Source organism: Canis lupus, chromosome 35 (genome assembly GCF_003254725.2).
Source record: "Canis lupus dingo isolate Sandy chromosome 35, ASM325472v2, whole genome shotgun sequence".
Classification (NCBI taxonomy): Eukaryota; Metazoa; Chordata; class Mammalia; order Carnivora; family Canidae; genus Canis; species Canis lupus.
In genome coordinates this window covers 14,407,225-14,422,327 of record NC_064277.1, presented here as the reverse complement: position 1 = coordinate 14,422,327, position 15,103 = coordinate 14,407,225, and positions in this window count along the sequence as shown.

Genomic DNA, 15,103 nt, shown 5'->3' with positions numbered 1-15,103 from the left:
GGGTCTGCTTCATTCTCTACTCTCTACCCTCCCCAAATTGGTTTCCTCTAGCTCTTGGGTCGATATGGTAAATACATAGCTTATGCCAGCAGCAAGGTGGCCTCAAAAAAGATAAGACTTTTTTTTTTTTTTCCTTAGGCAAGCTCCAAGCCCAGTACAGAGCCCAACACTGGGTTCAATGCAGGGCTTGAACTCATGACCCTGGGATCAAGACCTGAGCAGAGATGAAGAGTCAGATGCTTCACTGACTGAGCAAACTAGGTGCCTCTGATTTTTTTTTTTTTTATGGTGGCTATACAGAATGCTATTTAGAGCACTAGAAAAGGGCAATTAACTTAAATTTGCCCTGAGATCTGATGTATGGGTCAGAGATTTATACCATGTATTTTGTAATTATGTTCCCATGGAAGAAAATATTGGACCACATCCAGTTATGGTTCAGACCCTTGAGTGTTGAGGGCAAGAACCTACTAGCCCATTGCAGGCAGGGACTCCAGGGCTGGGGTGAACCATCCAACCCTGTTGCTGTCTCCTGAAATACTTTTTTTTTTTTTTTTTCCTGAAATACTTTTGATGGTGATCAATCAACAGGGAGTCTTGCTCTTTTTGGAAGTGAGGGAAAGGCCCTCATGCTATACAGTGTCTACTGTTCTTCTGGGATGCCAGCTGTCGCCAGGGGAGGGGTTGATTCTAATCCTTCAGATTTGTCAGTTTGGTTCTCTATGTCCAGACAAACGTGTTCCTATTGGACCTGGTTATTCCTTCCTTCTTTTCTGATCTATTACATCATTTAGTCAAATTAGTTTATGGTATACTATTCTTTTTTAATTTTAAGATTTTATTTATTTATTCATGAGACACACACACACACACACACACACAGAGGCAGAGACACAGGCAGAGGGAGAAGCAGGCTCCCTGCATGGTCTCCAGGATCATGTCCTGGGCAGAAGGCAGGTGCTAAACCACTGAGCCACCCAGGGATTCCCTATGGTATACTATTCTTAAAAACTCCAACTGATTTGTAATTCTGGCAGTGGTCGTGTAACACCACTGTCACCTTGTGGGTGGGAAATATTGGAAAGTCTATTTCAATTTTCCAATTATTATGAGAAATATTTTTCTTTTCTTTTCTTTTTTTTTTTTTTTAAAGATTTTATTTATTTATCCATGAGAGACACAGAGAGAGAGAGAGGCAGAGACACAGGCAGAGGGAGAAGCAGGCTCCATGCAGGGAGCCTGATGTGGGACTTGATCCTGGGACTCCAGGATCACTCCCTGGGCTGAAGGCGGCGCTAAACCGCTGAGCCACCTGGGCTGCCCAAGAAGTATTTTTCAAAGCCATTTATTCATTAAAATCTTAAGTGCATAATGAGTAAGAGCTATGTTTTGATTTGATTTTTTTAAAAAAGATTTATTTAAGAGAGAGAATGTTCTCCCTGAGCAGGGGGAGGGTCAGGGGGAGAAGGAGAGGAAGAGAAGCAGACTCCCAGCTGAGCATGGAGCCTGATGTGGGGCTCAATCTCACAACCCTGAGATCAGACCTGAGCCAAAACCAAGAGTCAAACACTTAACCAATTGAGCCACCCAGGTGCCCCTTGATGTGGTTTTAGAGGAGCATTTTTAAAGCCTTTCTGTTAAAGATTATTTTCCATTCTGGACAAAATTCCCATGTTAGGATTCTTTTTTAAAAATTTTAAAAATATTTTATTTATTATTTATTCATAAGAGACACACAGAGGCAGAGACATAGGCAGAGGGAGAAGTAGGCTCCTCGCAGGGAGCCTGATGCGATCCCAGGACCCCAGGATCATACCCTGAGCTGAAGGCAGACACTCCACCACTGAGCCACCCAGGCGTCCCTATTAGGATTCTTTTTAGGCTTTGAGAGCCATCATCAAAATACAGTTTATGCCTTAAAAGAATGATCCATACCATCAGCCGTCATTATCATCTAGGTTAAATATGGATATTGGCTTGGTCCCCTTCCCCTTTGAGTAGTCTGGCTACCCCCACATCCCCTCTCCAGGCTGTAGGCATCCTTTCATTCCTAGTTGGTACAAGAATCACTTCCCTTTTTCCTATGGGCTCCTGTCTGCTCCCTCAGGTGAGAAAGGTAAGACTTCAGTTTACCTGAGGGGGGAAAGGCACCTGGCCTCTATTTTAGCAAGCTCCAACGGATGGCCCAGGCCCAACAAGAAATGCTTCTTGGAGACTCTTCTTCAGCGCCTCGGCCAGGTCCTCTGCAGACCAACCCTTGTCATAGTACAGGCACCAGTGGCATAGGATCCTGGAGAAGTTGCTTAGGAAGGGGAAGTGTCAGGAAGAAGGATTTGGGGCCACCAGCAGGCCTAGCCTAAAGTCAGGAGCATGTGTGCAGAGCCCAAACATATGGGGCAGGCAGGGGATGTAGGGAGTTGGAGAGGAAGGGGCAAATCTCCTTTTCTCTGTGATGTCCAGCGCCTGTCCTGTATCCATGTATGGCATGGATTCATTCTAAACATCCTTTTTCCCATACTGGAATCCACAGCGGGGGCTGTCTTACATTTGGAACCATCCACAGTTGTACACCACATGGATATAAGGTGTCCTTGGAGACTGACATGGTCTCTTCACCCTGGGCAGACGTGACTCTTCAAGCAATTTATGAGGTTTCAGTGTCCCCTTCTCTGCCTGCCCCCCACTCATGGTTCTTTACACCATGTTTTATAGGATAATCCCTTGAGTGTTCAACACTGTATATGTTTTTTAAGCCTGAAGAAAAACACATTTTCTTTTCCCCTTCACTTCTAGTTATCAAAGCACTGAGGCATTTGATTCAAAAGCAAAACAAAAAGCAAACACACGAGGCCAAATTATGCTCTCCATGGACAGGCACTTGGGTGCATGCGGATTATAGAACTGAGTTGGTTCACAGAAAGAAAATGACATGGATTTTTTTAAAGCAGACAGAAGAGGAAAGTAGGTCGAATTTTTCAACCTCTCAACCCTGTCATTGTCCCTTTAAAACTCTTAATGTCAGTGTTGAGGGAAGTCTGTGCAAAGCCCTGGCTACTGTACTCACGCTCCAGTAAAATAAGGAGCTTAGCGTTTGAGAAAGTGAGCGGGAGTCCTGGGTCTCCAAAAAAGACATTGTACTGGGGAGTCAATTACTTTTTTATTTGCGCATTTCAAATCAAGGCTGTTGGATCAGCAATGAACGTTTTTGCCATTTTGGTTGCCTTATAATACACAGCGGGGAGAAGAATTCAAATCTAATCATAAGAAACTAGGGTTTAGAAAAGTATTTTATTTTATTATTATTATTTTTTAATTTTTTAGAAAGATTTTATTTATTTATTCATGAGAGACAGACAGAGAGAGAGAGAGAGGCAGAGACACAGTCAGAGGGAGAAGCAGGCTCCATGCAGGGAACCCAACATGGGACTCTATCCAGGGACTCCAGGATCACACCCTGGGCCTAAGGCAGGCGCTAAACCACTGAGCCACCCAGGGGTGCAAGACCTAGAAAAGTATTTTATTTTATTTTATTTTATTTTATTTTATTTTATTTTATTTATTATTATTTTATTTTTATTTTTTTTAGAAAAGTATTTTAATAAATAGTTTCTCTTTCTGAATGAAAGCCCAAAGAGCCAAGGACATAGTCATTTGAATACCACCAGCCTCCCCCTCCACCACCCAGCCCTGCCAAATATTGAATATTGACAAGATGCCTACTATGTGTCTCTTAGTTTCCTATGTGTGCTGTAATAATTTACCACAAACTCAATGGCTTGAAGCAACAGAAATTTATTCTCTCACAGTGCTGGAGGCGAGAAGTCCACAGTGAGTGTCAGAAGGGTCAGGTTCTAAAAAAAAAAAAAAAAAAAAAAAGAAGGGTCAGGTTCTCTCTGGAGGCCTTGGGGGAGAATCCTTCCTCGCCTCTCCATCTTGTGATTCCAGGCTATCCTTGGCTTGTGGCTACCCTACTCCGGTCTTGCCCCCACGGTCACATGGCCTTCTTCCCCGTGTCCCTGTCATCTCCTCCTCTGTCTCTCATAAGAACACTTGTTATTGGCTTTTGAGCCCACCCCAATATTCCAGGAGGATCTCCTATCAAGATCCTTAATTACCTCCACAGGGGCCCTTTCCCAAATAAGGTCACATTCACAGATTCTGGACATGGACCTATCTTTTTGGGGCCACCATATAACCCACCACAGCGGGTTAGACACTGTGTCTGCTACTGGAGAGTGAAAGGCAGCTGTGCGCTGCGCGGTCTTATTTGGGCATACAGTCAGAGCGCAGAGACATGGCTCTAAGTGTGTGCTTGGCGTTGGAGACAGATATAAACACGTCTGCATTTAGAAGCAAGGGGGGATGACATTTCTGGATGGGCTTTTCTCAGCAGCATTTATAGGAAGGACGTCACCTGATCTGGGCCTTAAGTAGGATTTTTGTTTTGTTTTTATTTCATAAGATGTGTATTCAAGGCAGAAGTTTCAAAGTTACACGTAAGCAGACAAGAAGCAAACTCCAGTCCCTAACATTCTCACCCCCTTGAAATAACTTTCTATAAAACCCTTCCAGGGTTTTTCTGTTTACGTAAGTATATTTAAAATGCAATTTCCAATTAATGAAATCAGAACATAACACTCCGTTTTGTGACCTAGTGTTTTGACTTGTCAATATGGCAGGAACGTGTTTCCATATTAATAAGTCTGTAACATCTACTCCAATTTTTAGTTGCTAGTTAGTGTACCGCTAATGGCTGAATCTAACAATTATTTAGTCAATCTCTTATTGTTACACATGTAAGTGGCTTTCAAACTTCTGCTATTTTGAAGAACGTGGCGACAACTATTCTATGACAGCATTTTTGTGTGTTTGTGTGGCTATATTCCCATAGGCTAAATTACTGGAAGTGGGGTTGCTGGGTGCAGCAGTGTATACTTCCGTAGCTTTTTTTTTTTTTTTTTTAAGATTTTATTTATTTATTCATTAGAGACACAGAGAGAGAGGCAGAGACACAGGCCGAGGGAGAAGCAGGCTCCGTGCAGGGAGCCCGACGTGGGACTCGATCCCAGGTCTCCAGGATCACATCCTGGGCTGAAGGCAGCACTAAACTGCTGAGCCAACCGGCTTTTGATAGTTATTTTCACCCCTTCCGTAGCTTTTGATAGTTATTTTCAAAGGGTCATCTGAAAAGTCATAACTAGGGAAGCCAAGTGCTTGCTTTGGTAGCACGTATATCTAGGGAAGCCTATTAAGTGTGTGTGTGTGTGTGTGTCTGTGTGGTGTGACAGCCATTAGGTCTCTTCCAGCTTTAAAACTTGGTGACTCCTGGATTTAGGAGGGTTGGAAGGTCTCAAAGGGAAAAATTGTTAGATGAGAAGAATTCTAACACCTGTAGAGCTGGATCCACATGGACCTTTACGTTGCCCAAGATAACACTGGAAGTAGGACCAGAGAGCAGTACTATGACCACGGCGTTCAATTCCTTAATTAGAGTTTGGGGTCCATTTGGGGTTCAGTAGGGACTGGAGATGGTGGGGGAGGTAGGACGGGAAACCTCTGCTGTCATGACTTCTTTCTCAGGGGTTCTGCATATGACCTTATCTCTGTGGGTTTTTTTTTTTTTTTTTGCCAGTTTCCTGGTGCCAGTGGGTCCTCTTCCCGTCTCATGTCTGTATCTCACATTCATATTCTCTGACTGGGAGAAGATGATTGCATTAGTCAATCACAGGCTAGTGGAGAGCCCCATGGTGTGCAGGTGACTTCTCTGGCTGCCCACCAGCCTGTGAACAGTTGCCTTTGTACCAAATGCCCTTGCCCCTGACCCCAGTCAGTTGTGCTCAGAGCCATGGGGCACCAAGCTTATTAACTTTTGGATCAAGAACCTATAGGAAGTGGTGGAATGTGCCAGACACTTAGAAATCTAGAACTGAGGTTGAGCGTGTGCCTGTGACTCAGTGGTTGAGTGGTTGAGCGTCTGCCTGTGACTCAGGGCATGATCTCAGGGTCCCGGGATCGAGTCCCACATGGGGCTCCCTGCAGGGAGCCTGCCTCTCCCTCTGCCTATGTCTTTGCCTCTTTCTGTGTCTCTTACGAAGAAATAAATAAAATCTTTTTAAAAAGAAAGTAAGAAAGAAGAAAGAAAAGAAAGAAAGAAAGAAAGAAAGAAAGAAAGAAAGAAAGAAAGAAAGAAAGAAAGAAAGAATTGGGGAATTCCTAGTGAGTTCTTGGAATTCCCAGAGAGAAGAGACCAGTTAGGAAGAACTGACCTAAAGAGGACATGGTACCGATGGAGCTGAATTAGGGCGAGGGAGTAGACGTAGAAAATAGGAAGGGGATCATCATCATGATAGCATTTATTGAGTGCGTTCAGTGTGCCAGGGCCTGTTCTCAGCACTTGACATGTATAGTAAAACCAAGTGACAAATCAATATCCCATAAAACACAATGGCTATTGGTCATTATAGTCTGTGCTCTGCCCGCCCCCATTCTCATATGGAAGTGGAACAAAACTCTCTTCTTTAGGGGGAGGGGAGCCCCTTATAAACCACACTCCTGACGTTAACCTTGATCTTAGTCCCTCCTGCTTCCTGGCTGTTCTGCTTCCCTCTTTGTTCCAACTTTCAAATCCAGCTTTTTGAGGCACTTGAGTGGCTCAGTGGTTGAGTGTCTCCCTTCAGCTCAGGCATGATCTCAGGGTCCTGGGAGTCCCCCATTGAGCTCCCGCAGGGGGCCTGCTTCTCCCTCTGCCTGTGTCTCTGCCTCTGTGTCTCTCAGGAAGAAATAAATAAAATCTTAAAAAAAAAAAAAAATCCAGTGTTCCCTGTAGCTGCTTTGTTAGATTGCCTCACACAGGGTCACTTTCTCTCCCTTCTTGCCCACCCCCCAACCCTGGGGCACCCAAGGCATCATTTTGGTCAGTTGAAAATACAGCACATGCTTTATTAGTTTTACTTTGGGGTGCTTTGTGCCCTGAAAATACTGTTTTTCATTAACTTTGCCGTAACAGAAACCGACATTTTACATCACTGATATTTTTTGGATTGTGCTAATCACCTGTGTGTTATGGGGGGAAGGAGTGGTTGTCATGGCTCATGATTCACTCATTGGCTCCTTGCAGCAATATATGAGATGGGCTTTGCAATTTCCCCCAATTTTATAGATGAGTTAATTGAGGCAAAGGGATCTGAAGTGATTAGATAAAGGTTCTACAGCTAATGGTGGCATCACTAGGACTCACAGCAGGCGACTGAGTCTAGCTTGTATGGCAACTATGAGCCATTCAGAGTGGAAATCAAGCCCTGGTCCTGCCTCCCAGGGACAACCTCTAATTCTACTGGAGTACATTCACTTTTCACCCCTTGGATTTACGTTTTCTTTTCTTCCCAACACACTTGTTCTTGGAGCAACTCCTGTTTCTTGGCCCACTTATTTACCTCCTCAACTGTTAGCATCTTTCTTATTCTAGTTCCTTTCCCGCCACAGCCTGTGGCTGATGTGCCAACACATCCACCATTTTTCAAGTATTAGTTTCTAACCAGAGTTTTATATAAATGCCACCATCATCACGCTTTTCTCCACATTCACATCCCGTCCATATTTATTCATTGGTATTTATCTCATTTTAAAAAATCAGGTCACATTTTCCTTTTCTCTTTTCTGTTTTTTAAAAGATTTTATTTATTTATTCATGAGAAACACAGAGAAAGACAGAGACATAGGCAAAGGGAGAAGCAGGCTCCCTGTGAGGGCTCAATGGGGGACTCGATCCCAGGACCCCGGGATCACACCCTGAGCCGAAGGTAGACTCTCAACCACTGAGCCACCCAGGCACCCCAGCTCACACTTTCCAAAGCGAATTTAACAAAAACCCCTACCTGACTGGAAATGGACCAGAAACATGAGGGAATCATTAATTTTGTTTTGTGCGATACTGGGTATGGTTTTATAGGAGATGATTCTTGTTTGTTGGAATTGTATGCCGAAGTATTTCAGGGGTGAAGTGCCTCAATGTCTGTAATTCACTTTCAAGATGTCGAACAAAAAAGAAATTATAGATGAAGGAAATCTGAAAAAATGTAAACGACGTTAGAGCTTCTGTGGGATATATGGATGCTCATTGTACAAATCTTTTCTATTTTTTTTTTTTAAGATTTGAAAGCTTTCAAAATAAAAAGTTGAAATTGAAAGGGCTCTCGCTAACATAAATGGAAAACTTCTATCGCTTGCCATGCTGAGAAGATAACTCTAGAAATAAATATATTGAAAATAAAACTGCGTCTGCATTCTAGCGAAGTGGAGTTGTCTGATCAAAGCTCTGTGCCTATTCTCTTTGCAAATAAAAGGGATTAGTGAGTATTAGAGAAGTGTTAAAGAAATCGAGTCCCAACCTAAGAATTCTCCCTAAATGATGAAAAGAGATCGAAAAAGGAATAACTCTTTCGTGACATGTTTCCATGTTGTTTAATGCTCTGCCTTGTACCTCATAAACCACCAGAGATGTTCATGCCATAGCTGCGGAATTACTGTCCAGGCTGCCCTTTCTCCCATTTCTTCTATTAAACTTACCCTGAAAAAAAAAAAAAAAAAACTAATCCAAGATCAACCCAACTATTCAGTCTCATCATCTTAGGCTATTTGGGGACCGGAGGAAACACACATATTAATAAGGGCTTGATATGGGAGACAGAAGACATCCTAGAGATTTCTAGCAGAAATGGATTTAATGCCATGAGTTGGGTACTGACAAAACTGTGAAGATGGGAAGGTGTGGAGATCAGAGTAGCTTTGGATTCATAGTCACACCTGGAATTTGGGATTCACTTGGAAGGAATTGCAGAGTCTGTTGCCATGCCCACCACTGCCATACACCTGGCAGGATGGTGTCCGGGTGATGAGATGCACTGGAAATGCCCACATCTGCAGAGCTTGCTTATTTCCTGCCGTGTCATAGAAGACGACCTTCAATTTCCCAGTATCACAAAGGGGCACTTGACTAGCACAGTCTATGAACAAGTCACGTTGAGATTTCTACCTGTACGGGAGTCTGAGGAATGTGGCTTTTACTCTTCTGGCCCCTGGAATGTTGGGAAGGGGTGATGGTTGTGGTAGTGGTGGTGGAAGGAAGAGAAAATGGGTGCTGGGTGCCAACAACACCTAATGTGGTGGCCTGCTCATCTAAAACTCAAGGTCACCTCAACTTTAAGCCCCACTAGTTGCTAGAAGTCACAAAATTCCACCCCTTTCGTTTTCCAAGCCAATCGCCATGGGATTCATTTTCCCTGTGCAACTCCCCTTTGTGTCAATCTCTCTCTCAACCTTTTCCATGACCACAGCTACATTTCGCTGGGTCCTTGATGCAGCTAGACACCTCTAGGGGGACCATATTCTACTCACTGTTCTCTCAAACTACTCTTTATTTTTATGTTTTATTTATTTAAAAGATTTTGTTTATTCAGGAGAGACACACAGAAAGAGGCACAGGCAGAGACTCCATGCGTGGAGTCTGATGTGGGACTCAATCCCTGGACTCCGGGATCATGCCCTGAGTTGAAGGCAGACGCTCAACCATTGAGCCACCTAGGCATCCCTCAAACTTCTCTTTAGACTTTGTATGTTGGGAGTATTTGTTGTTTTATTTTTTAAATCCAGTCTCAGGTGTCTGGGGAGCTCAGCTGGTTAAGTGTCCCACTCTTGATTTTGACTCACTCAAGTCGTGATCTCAGGACTATGAGATTGAGCCCTACATGGGGCTCCGCACTGGGCATGGAGCCTGCTTAAGATTCTCTTTCTCCCTCTGCCTCTTCCCCCTCCCTCCTCGGACACTCTCTCTCAAAATAAATCAGTAACTAACTAAATAAATCCAGTCTCTATTTTTTTTTTTTTTAGCTATGCTTTGTTATTTTTAGCATTTGATCCTTCCATCCAAATTCAGCCACGAAAATTTGAGGACATTAAATAATAAATACATTCTAGCCATCATTGCTTTATTCCTGATTGCTAACACACAGAGTGAATATATATTCACTCTGTGTGTATATATATGTGTATATATATACATATATACATAGTGTGTGTATATATATATAATATATATATAAATTTTTTGTTTAATGCATGTGACAGAATGTATATTTAAAGACAGATTGCCAAAGCAGAATTTGCAAATCCATTCAGTAAAATATCCAAAGACCTTTAGTTTCTCCAATGCACAGGAAATCAGAGATCTTGATGTATAAAGAACAGAACAGTAACTTCTATGCAGTCAACTGCAGACAGCACTTAATTTAGGGCCAGTAGAGTCATGGCAGAAACGAAGGCCAGAGGACTGGAAAGATGATTCTAGAGAAAGTACTCCCCTGGCGAAAATAATTGTTTGCCCTATGAAAAGATTTAACACAATTATACTTTTAAACACATCATTTAAGATAATCTCAACTTGCCTATTCCCTACCTTTGTTCTCTCTTTATAGTTTGCCATGTACTACAAGGGGGTGGATTTCCTGAGGAACTGAGTTAAGTACCACCTCCTTCCCTCCTTAGGCTGCCGAATCTTGCCATCTGGCCGTGGAGAGAAGTCAAATAGACAGTGTTTTAAGTGCCTTATCCACCCCTCAGATGCTCTATGTAAAGTCTATCTTTGACTCATGGTGGGAGGATAGAAAATGTGGGTAAGTTGTTACATTTTGTAAGAACGCGTTCTTTCCGCTTTACACTTGTAAATTATATGGCAATGTTGCAGAAAGTTATACCTTTGGTATCTCTTTATAGGCCATCTTATCTTGTAAGTAAAATTAATAACAGTAAGAAAAAAAAATTCCTTAGGAGCCTCATGGCCTGTCCCTTACAAAAAGATTCTTTGCTACGAAGATGACGATTTTACACAATCAGACTTCTCCTGTAGTCCCTCTCAGGCCAAAAACCAGAAATAGAGAACAGAATAATTGAGGCAAAGAACATTATCACTACTTATTATAGTTAATGGACACAAGGCTATAGAACCAACAGATAGTACGAACCTGAAATCCAGGCCCACGGAAGAAAATGTTAGCTTCTGGGAACGAGCCTCAGAGAATGGATGGAAGTAACTGGAACTCATCCCCCTCTGTGATTTGGAGATAGCTTACTTATGAAATTAAAGTGCCAGTAAGCAACAACCCTAAAATGTAACTAATGTCAGATAAGATGTAATCTAGGAAATTGTAATATGCCCATCATGAGGTAATGTTGTAATGGCAGTAGCTCTTGGGGGCTGATAAGGAATATTGGAAAAGGTGGCAAAGTGAGAGAATGACAATTTTTAGCTTCTCAGGCAGGGACCCAGCCTGCCCGTGCCCTGACCGCTGACTCAGTGCACTTTCCTGGGTGCTGGGTGTCCTGCTGCTTTGTGGACAAGAGCGGATGGGGCTACCCCTGGAAGCTGTTCCGGGCCCCCTTCCCACTCCTCTCCAGCCACCCCTGGACTCCTCTAGAAGCTGAAAAATCTTCAGTGGATTTCCCAAGTTAATTTACCAGCGCTGGCAGGAGAGAGGGCTGAGTAGCTTGGGAGGCGGGAGCAGGAATGGGAAGAGTGTGGTCAGAATTTGGGAGCAGGTGGTCTTCAGTTAACTCTCCCAATCCGTTTTCTTCTCATCTGTAAAGGGAAGATGACAGTATTTTCCACATGGACTCCCGTGGAATGTATACCAGGTAATTCACTCAAAAAACTCAAGGCCTCTCCCAGCTCCACCCCCCTGAATATTCCAGTTAGTTTGGCACTTTTATTTCTCTAGGTAGATGAGAAAGTTTGCACTCTGTTTCTGTTCGTTCATTCTTTTGCTCCTCACTCATTCTTTTGCACTCACACATTGGTGCAGCAGATGTTTAGGAAATGAGGCTCCTGTGAGCTTGGGCAGTGTGAGTGGACCCTCCAGGGATACCCCCACCCCCGCCCCAGCCAGGATCATGCCACCCTTTTGAAACACAATGAAGGCCTTTGGTCACTGTGGTGGGCATCAGAAGGCACAAGGCTCACTGGGTTGGCTTCCTTCTGGAAGTCTTTTCTGAGCACTTTGGCTCTCCCTCTGTGCTTTCCCCAAATTCTGTGCACAGAGAAGCAGGTCAGGATAGAGGTGGAGAGCATGGATTCTGGGGCCAGCTTCCGGCATTTGAATCCTTGCCACTTACTGGCAGGTGCTTACTCAGCCCTCTCTATAAAGTGGGCATAATAACAGTGCCCATCTCTTGGGGTTGCTATGAGGATGAAAGGAGTTTGTGTGCAAAGAGCTTAGAACTTTGCCTGGCACATAAGAGGTGCTATGTGTGAGTTAGCTATTATTAATTATTATTATTATTATTATTATTTTAAAAGATTTTTTATTATTTATTCATGATAGTCATAGAGAGAGAGGACAGAGAGGCAGAGACACATGCAGAGGGAGAAGCGGGCTCCATGCCAGGAGCCCAACATGGGATTCGATCCTGGACTCAGGGATCATGCCCTGGGCCAAAGGCAGGTGCTAAGCCGCTGAGCCACCCAGGGATCACCTATTAATTATTATTATTACATTAGGTTGAACCATATGAAATTTCTGCTTTTGATGGGCAAAAACAACCCAGTATTGGCAACTTCATTTGGTTCAACCCCGTACCTGGCACAGTGTGCTGCATGCTTAAAGCTCATCTCCTGCAGTTGGGGCTGCAGGCAGTCCCTGCTGGCTCCCTGGAAGTGTCTGGGTGCTTCTGACTTACCCTGGTGACTTCCAAGGCAAGAGCAAGGTCAGAGTCACTCTTACTTGGGCCAGTGCGGCCACAGAACGGGCAAGGAAGTTTCACAATGTCCTGCCCAGCGTAACGTCACAGTGTGCAGGGTGGTGATTCTGGTGCTTAAGGGGAGGGGAGAGGAGGGTTGTCCTGCATGGTTTAGCCACCAGAGAGCTTGGCCCTGGCAGGAGGCCAGGTCAGCAAGCCTGGCTGTCACTTGAGTACCTAATCCTCCATCTGTGCTCCCTGTCAGCTGCCTGTTGGCCTCTCTCTGGGGGCAGACCCTTATCCCTGGGCATTTGTCCTAACCTTGTAGTTGGCCACCTCCGACCTTATGACCAGAAGTGTTAAAATATCACTCGAAGATGGATATCCAGCGCAATATTTCCTCTGGCTCATGGCAAGAATAGTCCAGACCAATACCTCTCAGTCCAGGCAAACCAATGGACAGACGTAAAAAACAAATATGGGACACCTGGCTGGCTCAGGCATAAGAGCATGCCATTCTTGATCTCGGGGTCACGAGCTGCTGTTCCTTGTTGGGTGTAGATATTACTAGCTAACTAAATAACTTAAAAAAAAATAAAGTTTAAATGAAAAAATTTTGTTTGGCCCAGGGCAAACAGGGTCCCAATGTCTTTATTTACCGACATGGGGACCATAGCTATTCCCCAATGTTGAGTGAGGGACAAGAAGAAACCTGACATAGTGATCCAGGAGCTCAGCTGTCATCTCTCTCTCTCTCTCTCTCTCTCTCTCTCTCTCTCCCTCTCACTTTTTTAATTTTAAAAGATTTTATTTATTTACTTTTGAGAGAGAATGTGGGTGTAAGAGCAGGGGGAAGGGGTGGAAAAAGAGGGAGAAGCAGGCTCTCTGCTGAGCAGGGAGCCTGACTTGGGGCTGGATCCCAGGACCCTGGGATCATAACTTGAACTGAGGGCAGATGCTTAATCAGCTGGCCCACCCAGGTGTCCTCTGCTGTCATATCTCTTGATGTTTCCATACTTGTTCCTTTGGAGCAGGAGTGTCTTTTAAAAAAAAAAAATTTGAGAGCAGGATTGTCTTATTCATCTTTCTTGTCTACAGTGCCAAGTCCAGTGTCTGGCATAACATATGTGATCAATAAATATTTATTGAATGACCAAAGAGCAGGTACTCAGGAAATGTTTGTTGGCTGTTCCTCATGAACTCTGGTGTAATTACCTTCTCCCCTGACCTGAAGCCTGGCAACTTTTGGGTGTGTGGCCAGGGGAACCAAAGAGTAATTAGGTTGTTCTTCATCCTCATTCATGTGTCAACATGCTCTGAGCATGATGTGCTCAGAGAATTGACTTAGGGTTTCATGGCTCCTCTCCTTAGGCTGTGATGGCTGCTTATTTTAAAGAGTTCTCCTAGCTTCCAGACAGGCTGGGGGAGATGGAGGGAAGGGTTCATCTTAGCCTGCCTCCCCCTACTCCGGCTCTTCTCATGAACCTCCCTCCTTCTGACCCCATGCCTACAAGAAAAGGGAATCATTTGTTCAAGAACATTTTTTTGAGCTCCCAGGATAGTGCCAGACTCTGTAGGGAGTTGAAAAGAAAGGCCTTCTACTCTTAGTGGGCTCATAGACTGAAATGTAGGAGCTTAGGATTTTGAGAAGAGTCAGGGGCACCTGAGTGACTCAGTCAGTTAAGAGAAGTTAAGAGTCAGTGTAGAGTAAGAAGGCAAAGCAAAGCAAAGCAGCCATCACCACCACCAACCTACAGTCCAAATAACAATACACATATTAAATTCATTCTGTGCTTTTTTCTTTCTTTCTTTCTTTCTTTCTTTCTTTCTTTCTTTCTTTCTTTCTTTCTTTCTTTCTTTCTTTCTTTCTTTCTTTCTTTCTTTCTTTCTTTTAGATTTTATTTATCCATGAGAGACACAGGGAGACAGGCAGAGTCACAGGCAGATATCCCTGCAGGGAGCCTGATGCAGGACTTGATCCCAGGACCCCAGGCAAAGGTAGACACTCAACCCACTCAACCACTGAGCTACCCAGGTGCCCCTCATTCTGTGCCTTTCATGCTCAACCTTAGTACTTGTAAAGCCACATCTGTTCCTAGGTTTTAGCTCCAGGAGACATGTTAAATGATCAATATTCTTAGTTCAAAGCACTTAAGAGAATATTAGGAACTGAATAGTGTCCCTCCAAAGTTTATGTGTTGAGGGCCTCATCCTCAGTGTGACTGTACTTGGAGATGGGGCCTTTATGGAGGGAATTACGGTTACACGAAGTCATAAGGATGGGGCACTAACCCAATAGGACTGGTGTCCTCACAGGAAGAGGAAGAGACACTAGAAATCTCTCTCTCCCTGTGAGCATGCAGAACAGGACCGTGTG